Source organism: Trachypithecus francoisi, unplaced genomic scaffold (assembly GCF_009764315.1).
Source record: "Trachypithecus francoisi isolate TF-2019V2 unplaced genomic scaffold, Tfra_2.0 Lachesis_group7, whole genome shotgun sequence".
NCBI lineage: Eukaryota > Metazoa > Chordata > Mammalia > Primates > Cercopithecidae > Trachypithecus > Trachypithecus francoisi.
In genome coordinates this window covers 1,033,019-1,040,864 of record NW_022681472.1, presented here as the reverse complement: position 1 = coordinate 1,040,864, position 7,846 = coordinate 1,033,019, and positions in this window count along the sequence as shown.

Genomic DNA, 7,846 nt, shown 5'->3' with positions numbered 1-7,846 from the left:
GTTTCCTACCAGATGAATCAAAGAAAGACTTATATTTGTGATTTGAATCCACACATCAGAAAGCAGTTTCACAGATACCTTCTTTCTAGTTTTCATCTGGGGATATCTGGTTTTTCCCCATAGGCCTCAGAGGGCTCACAAATGTCTCTTTGCTGATATTCCAGAAAGTGTTTCCAACCTGCTGAATCAAGATAAATGTTTAGCTATTTGAGGCAGTCCACACTTCACAAAGCGGTTTCACAGATAGCTTCTTTCTGCTTTTTTATCTGGACTTATTCAGTTTCAACACATAGGCCTCATTCAGGTCCCAAATGTCCCTTTGAGGATTTTCCAAAGCCAGTGTTTCCAACCTGCTGGTTTAAAAGAAAGTTTTAACTTTGTGAGATGCATCCAACCAACACAGAGCAGTTTCACAGATAACTTCTTTCAATTTTTATCTGAGGATATTCAATTTTTAACCATAGACTTCAATAGGCTTCCAAATATTTTTTTGCAGATTCTACCAAAAGAGTCTTTCCAAACTGTTAGATAAAAAGTAAGGTTTAACTTTCTGAAATGAATCCACATTTCACAAAGCCATTTCAGATATATCTTCATTCTATTGTTTATCCGGAAATATTCAGTTTTTACCCACATATCAATATGGGTTTTCAAATGTCTCCTCACTGATTCCACAAAAAAACTCTTTAACCTGCTGTATTGAAGGAAAATTTTTCCTCTGTGAGAATAATCCACACAAGAAAAAGAAGTTTCACAGATAGCTTCTTTCTAGTTTTCTCATGGGGATATTCACTTTTTCCCCATAGGCCACAATGGGATCCCAAATGTCTCCTTGCACATTCAAATTAGAGTGTTTCCAACCAGCTGAATAAAAAGAAAGGTTTAACTCTGTGTCATGAATCCAGAAATCACAAAGCAGGTTCACAGATAGCACTTTTGTGCATTTGTATGGTGATATTAGGTTTTTCACCATAGGCCTTAATGGGCTCCCAAATGTCCTATCACAGGTTTTCCAAAAAGAGTGCTTCCAACCTGCTGAATCAAAATAATGCTTTAATTCTGTAAGATAAATCCACACATTCCAAAGCAAGTTCACACATAGCTCCTTTCTAGTTTTTATCTGGTGATAATTTGTTTTTCCCGATAGGTCTCAAAGGGCTCCTGAAAGTCTTTTCCCAGATTCTCCAAAAATAGTGTTTTCAACCTGCTGAATCAACAGAAAGCTTTATGTCTGTGAGATGAATCCACAATTCACAAAGCAGTTTCACTGACAGATTCTTTCTAATTCTATCTGTGGATATTCAGTTATTCCCTGTACACCTCAATCGTCCCCAAATTTCTCTTTGTAGATTCTCCAAAAAGAGTGTTTGTAAACTTCTGAATCAACAGAATGGTTTAGCACTGTGAGATGAATTCACACATCACAAAGTGGTTTCACATATCACAAAGTGGTTTCACAGATAGCTTTGTTCTTGTTTTTATCTGGGGATATTCTGTTATTGCCCACAGGCCCCAAAGGGCTCCCAAATGTGCCTTCACAGACAATACAAAAAGAGTTTTTCTAACTTGCTGAATCAAAAAAATGCTTAACTCTGTGAGGTGAATCCACACATCAAAAAGCTATTTCACAGATATCTTCCTTCTACTTTTCACCAGGGGATATTTGGTTTTTTCCTCATATGCATTAATGGGCTTCCAAATGTCCCTACATAGATTCTTCAAAGAAAGTGTTTCTAACCTGGTAAATCCAAATGAAGTTTTAAGTAGGTGAGATGAATCCACACGTTACAAAGTAGTTTCACAGATAGATTCTTTCTAGTTTTTATCTGGGGATATTTGGTTTTTCCTAATAGGCATAAATGAACTCCTGAATGTACCACTACAGATTCTCCAGAAACAGTGTTTGCAACTAACTGAATGAAAAGAAAAGTTTAACTCTGTGAGATGATTCACCACATCACAAAGCGGTTTCACACACAGCTTCTTTCCAGTTTTTACCTAGGGACATTTGTTTTTTCTTCATATGTTTCAATGGGCTTTCAAATGTCCCTTTGCAGATTCCTCAAAAAGTGTTTCCAACGTGCTGGATGAAACAAAAGGTATCACAAAGAAGATTCACACAAAAGATTTTTTCTAGTTTTTATCCAGGGATATTCAGTTTTTACAAATAGAACTCAATGGGCTTTCAAATGTCCCTTCCAAGATTCTATAAAAAGAGTGTTTCCAACTTGCTAAATCAACAGAAATATTTAACTCTATAATATGCATCCACATATGAAAAAGGAGTTTCACAGTTAGCTTCTTTGTTCTTTTTATGTCAGGGTGGGCTTAGAAATGTCCATTTGCAAATTCTACACAAAGAGTGTTCCAAAGCTCCTGGATCAAAAGAAAGATTTAACTATGTGAGATGAATCCAACCAACACAGAGCAGTTTTACAGAGAGCTGCTTTCTAGTTTTTATATGGGGATATTCAGTTTATACCCATAGGCCTCAATAGGCTCCCAAATGTTTTTTTGCAGATTCTACAAAAACAGTGTTTCCAACCTGCTGAATGAGAGAAAAGGTTTCACATTCTGAGATGAATCCATGCTTAGCAAAGCAATTTCACAGATAGTTTCTTTCCAGTTTTTATTTGGGAATATTTGCTTTTTCCCCATAGGCCTCAATGTGTTCCCAAATGTCCTTTTGCAGATTCAAATTAGAGTGTTTCCAACCAGATGAATAAAAATAAAGGTTTAACTCCATCAGATGGATCACCATATCACAAAGCAGTTTCATTGATAGCTTCTTTTTAGTTTTATCTGGGGATATTCAGTTTTTCCACATAGTCCTCAATGGGCTCCCAAAAGTCGTTTCACAGATTCGACAAAAATAAATTATCCAACATGCTGAATCAAAAACAACGTTTAACTTTGTGAGATAAAACCACACATCACAAAGCACTTTCACAGATAGCTTCTTTCTAGTTTTTATCTGGGGATATTCTGTTTTTCCCCATAGGCCTCAATGTACTCCCAAATGTCCCTTTGCTAATTTTCTAAGAAGAATGTTTCCAACCTGTTGAATCAAAAGAAATGTTTAACACTGTGAGATACATCCAAACGTCACAGAACAGTTTCACACATCGCTTTATTCTACTTCATATTTGAGGATATTCAGTTTTTCCACTCAGGCGTCATTGGGCTCCTAAAGGTCCCTTTGTAGATTCTCAAAAAAGAGTGTTTCCAATATACTGAATCAAAAAAAAAAAAAATTAAGTCTGTGAGATGAATAAACACATCACAAAGCCATTTCTCAAATAGCTTCTTTCTAGTTTTTACATGGAAATATTTGGTTTTCTTCCAAGCCTCATTGAGTTCTCAAATATACCTTTGCACAATCTCCAAAAAGAGTGTTTCCAACTTGCTGAATAAAAAGAGCCGTTTAACTCTGTGAGATGAATCCACACATCAGAAAGCAGTTTCAGAGAGTTTCTTTCTAGTTATTATTTGGGGATATTTGGTTTTTCCCAATAGGCCTTCAGTGAGTTCCAAATTGTTCCTTTGCAGATTCTCCAAGAGAGGGTTTCCAATCTGCTGATTCAAAAGAAAGGTTTAACTCTGTGACATGAATCTACCCATGATAAAGCAGTTTCACATATAGATTCTTTCTAGCTTAAATCTGGGGATATTGGGTTTTGCCTGGTAGGCGTCAAAGGGCTCCTAAATGTCCCTTTGTAGATTCTCCAAAAAGAGCTTTTCCAACCAGCTGAAGGAAAGGAAAATTTTAACTCCGTGGGATGACTCCACACATCACAAAGCAGTTTCACAGAGAGCTCTTTTCTAGTTTTCATTTGGTAATTTTCTGTTTTTCCACATCTCAATGGGCTTCCAAATGTGCCTTCACAGACTCTCCGAAAAGTATTTCCAATGTGCTGTATCAAAAGAATGATTTAACTCTCTCAGATCAATCCACACACCACAAAACAGCTTCACAGATGGCTTCTTTCCTCTTTTTTACTGGAGATATTCTGTTTCTCCCTATAGGTCTCAATGGGCTCCCAAATGTTCCTTCACAGATTCTCTGAAAAGAGTGTTTCCAACCTGCTGAATTAAAAAAAAAAAAAAAAAAAAAAAAAAAAAAAACTACCTCTTTGAGATGATTCCTATTCTCACAAAGCAGTTTCATAGTTTGCTTCTTTGTAGTTTTTTCAGGGGATATTCTGTTTTTACTTAAAGGCCTCAATAGGCTCCCAAATATTCCTTTGCAGAATCTACAAAAAGAATGTTTTCAAACAGCTATATCAAAAGTAAAGTCTAACTCTGTGAGATAAATCTACATATCAAAAAGTAGTTTTACAGATGGCTTCTTTCTAGTTTTTATCTGGGAATATTCAATTTTTTCAGATTGGCCCCAATGGGCTCTCAAATATTATTTCACAGATTATCCGAAAAGAGTGTTGCCATTGTGCTGAATGAAAAGAAATGTTTAGATCTGTGAGATGAATCCACATATCACAAAGCAGTTTCACAGATAGCTTCTTTCTAGTTTTTATCTGAGGATATTCGGTTTTCCCCCATAAACCTCAATGGGCTCCCAAATGTCATTACACAGAGTTTCCTATTAGAGTGTTTCCAACCTGCAGAATCAAAATAAAGGTTTAACTCTGTGAGTTGAATCCACACACCACAAAACAGTTTCACAGAGAGCTTATTTCTCGTTTTTATCTGCAGATATTCAATTTTTCCCCATATGCCTCAAAGGACTCCGAAAAGTCCCTTCACAGATTCTACCAAAAGAGTGTTTCCAAACTGCAGAGTCAAAAGAAACGTTTAACTTTGTGAGAGGAATCCCCACGTTACAAAACCGTTTCACAGATAGCCTCTTACTAGTTTTTATCTGGGCATATTCTTTTTTTCCCCATAGTTCACAATGGGCTCCCAAATGTCCCTAAGTAGATTCTCCAAAAAGAGTATTTCCAATCTGCTCAGTGAAAGGCAAGGTTTAATTCTGTGAGATTAATCCACACGTCACAAAGCAGTTTAACAGATAGCTTCTTTCTAGTTTTCATTTTGGGATATTCTATTTTTCCCCACAGGCCTCAATGAGCTTCCAAATATGCCTTCACAGATTCACCAAAAAGAGTGCTTCCAACCTGATGGATCAAAAGAAAGGTTTAATTCTGTGAGTTGAATCTACACATCACAAAGAAGTTTTACATATAGCTTCTTCCTAGTTTTTATTTGGCGATATTCAGTTTTTCCCCATAGATTTAAATGGCATCTGAAATGACTTTTTGCAGGTTCTACAAAACTAGTGTTTCCAACCTGGCGAATGAAAAGAAAGGCTTAACTCTGTGATATGACTTGACACATTAAAAAAGAGTTTCATAGATAGCTTCTTTCTAGTTTGGGGATATTTGGTGTTTCCCAATAGGCCTCCAAGGGCACCCAAATGTTCTTTCACAGATTATCCAAAAAAAAGAGTTTTCAACCTGCTGAATCAAAAAAAGATTGAACTCTGTGAGATAAATCCACACACCACAAATCACTTTCATAGATGGCTTCTTTCTACTTTTTATCTGGGAATATTCATTATTTCATCATAGACCTCAATGGACTCTCAAATGTCCCTTCACAGATTCTTCAAAAAAAATTTTCCCACCTGACGAATCAAAAGAAAGGTTCAACTCTGTGAGATGAATCCACATATCACAAAAATTAGAAAGGTTCTTTCTAATTTTCATCTGGGGATACTCAGTTTTTCCCCATATGCCTCAAGGGCTTCCAAATGTGCCTTCACAGATTCTCCAAAATATTGTTTCCAACCTGCTGGATCTAAAGAAAGGTTTAACTGTGTGAGATCAATCCATACATCACAAAACAGTTTCACAGATACCATCTTTTTATTTTCTATCTGTGGATATTCAGTTTTTCCCTATATGTCTCAATGTGTTCCTAAATGTCCTTTCACAGATTCTCTAAAAATAGTGTTTCTAACCTGTTGATTAAAAAAAAAAAGGTTTAACTATGTGAGGTGAATACACACATCAAAAGCAATTTCACAGATAGCTTCCTTCCAGTTTTATTTGGGGATATTTGGGTTTTACTTATAGGCCTCAATGGGCTTCCAAAATTTCCTTTGCTGTTTCTACAAAAAGAGTGTTTGCAACCTGCTGAATCAAAAGAAAAGTTTAACTCTTGTGATGAATCTGCAAATCGCAAAGCATTTTTAAAGACACCTTCTTTCTATTTTTTATTTCAGCATATTCGGTTTTTCCCAATAGGCCTCAATGGCCTCCCAAATGTCTTTTTGCAAATCCTCCAAAAACAGTATTTCTGACTTGTTGAATAAAAAAAAAGTTTTACCTCTGTGAGATGAATCCACACATCACAAAGCACTTTCACAGATAGCTTCTTTCCACTTTTTATCCAGGTATATTTGTTTTTTCCCATAGGCCTCAATGGGCGCCCAAATGTCACAGGAATCTAACCATCTCAAAACAGTTTCACAGACAGCTTTTTTCTAGTTTTTATCTGGGAATATTTGGTTTCTACTTACAGACATCTATGGGCTCCTGACTATCCCTTCCTAGATTCTACAAAAGGTGTGTTTCCAACCTGCTGAATCAAGAGAAAGGTATAACTTGTAAGATAAATCCACACATCACAAAGCACTTTAACAGATAGATTCTTTGTTCTTTTTATGTAAGGATATTTTATTTGATACCATAGGTCTCAATAGGCTCCCAAATGTCCATTCACAAATTCTACAAAAACAGTGCTTCAAACCTGGTGAATCAACAGAAAGTTTTAACTCTCTGAGATGAATCCACGCATCACAATGCTCTTTCACACATAGCTTCTTTCTAGTTTATTTCTGGGGATATTTGGTTTTTCCCCACATGCCAGGCTGGGCTTCCAAATGTCCTTTCTCAGATTCTCCAAAAAGAGTGATTCCAAATTGCTGAATCAAAAAAAAGGTTTAGCTCAGTGAGATGAATCCACACATCACAAAGCAATTTCACAGAGGGCTTCTTTCTAGTTTGTATCTGAGGGTATTTGGTTTCTACTTTTAGGCTACAATGGGCTCCCAAATGTCCCTTCATAGATTCTACAAAAGGAGTATTTCCCTCCTGATGGATCAAAAGAAAGTTTTGACCATGTGAGATGAATCCACACATCACAAAGCACTTTCAGTGATAGCTTCTTTCTATTTTTTATATGCAGATATTCTTTTTTCCCCATAGTCCTCAATGTGCTCCCAAAGGTCTCTTTGCATATTCTACAAAATAAGTGTTTTCAAACTGCCGAATTGAGAGAAAGGTTTAAGTCTGTGAGATGAATCCAGCTATCACAAAGCAGTTTCACAGATAGTTTCTTTTTAGTTTTTATCTGGGGATATTCTGTTTTTCTCCATAGGCCTCAATAAGTTCTCAAATATACTTTGGCAGATTCTCCAAAAAGAGTGCTTCCAACCTGTTGTATCAAAAGAAAGGTTTAACTCTGTGAGATCAATCCACATATCACAAAGTAGTTTCCCACGTATATTCTTTCTAGTTTTTATATGGGGATATTTTGTTTTTCTCCATTGGTCTCAATGGGCTTCCAAATGTCCTTTCACAGATTCTCTAAAAATAGTGTTTCCAACCTGCTGAGTGAAAGAAAGGTTTAGCTTGGTTATATGATTTAGCACATCACAAAGCAGTTTCACAGATATCTTATTTCTAGTTTTTATCTGATGATATTTGGATTGTCCTTCTAGTTTTCAATGGGCTCCCAAAATGTCCTGACACAGAATCTCTGAAAAGAGTGTTTCCATACTGCTGTATAAAACAAAAGGTTTAAGTATGTGAGAGGATTCCAC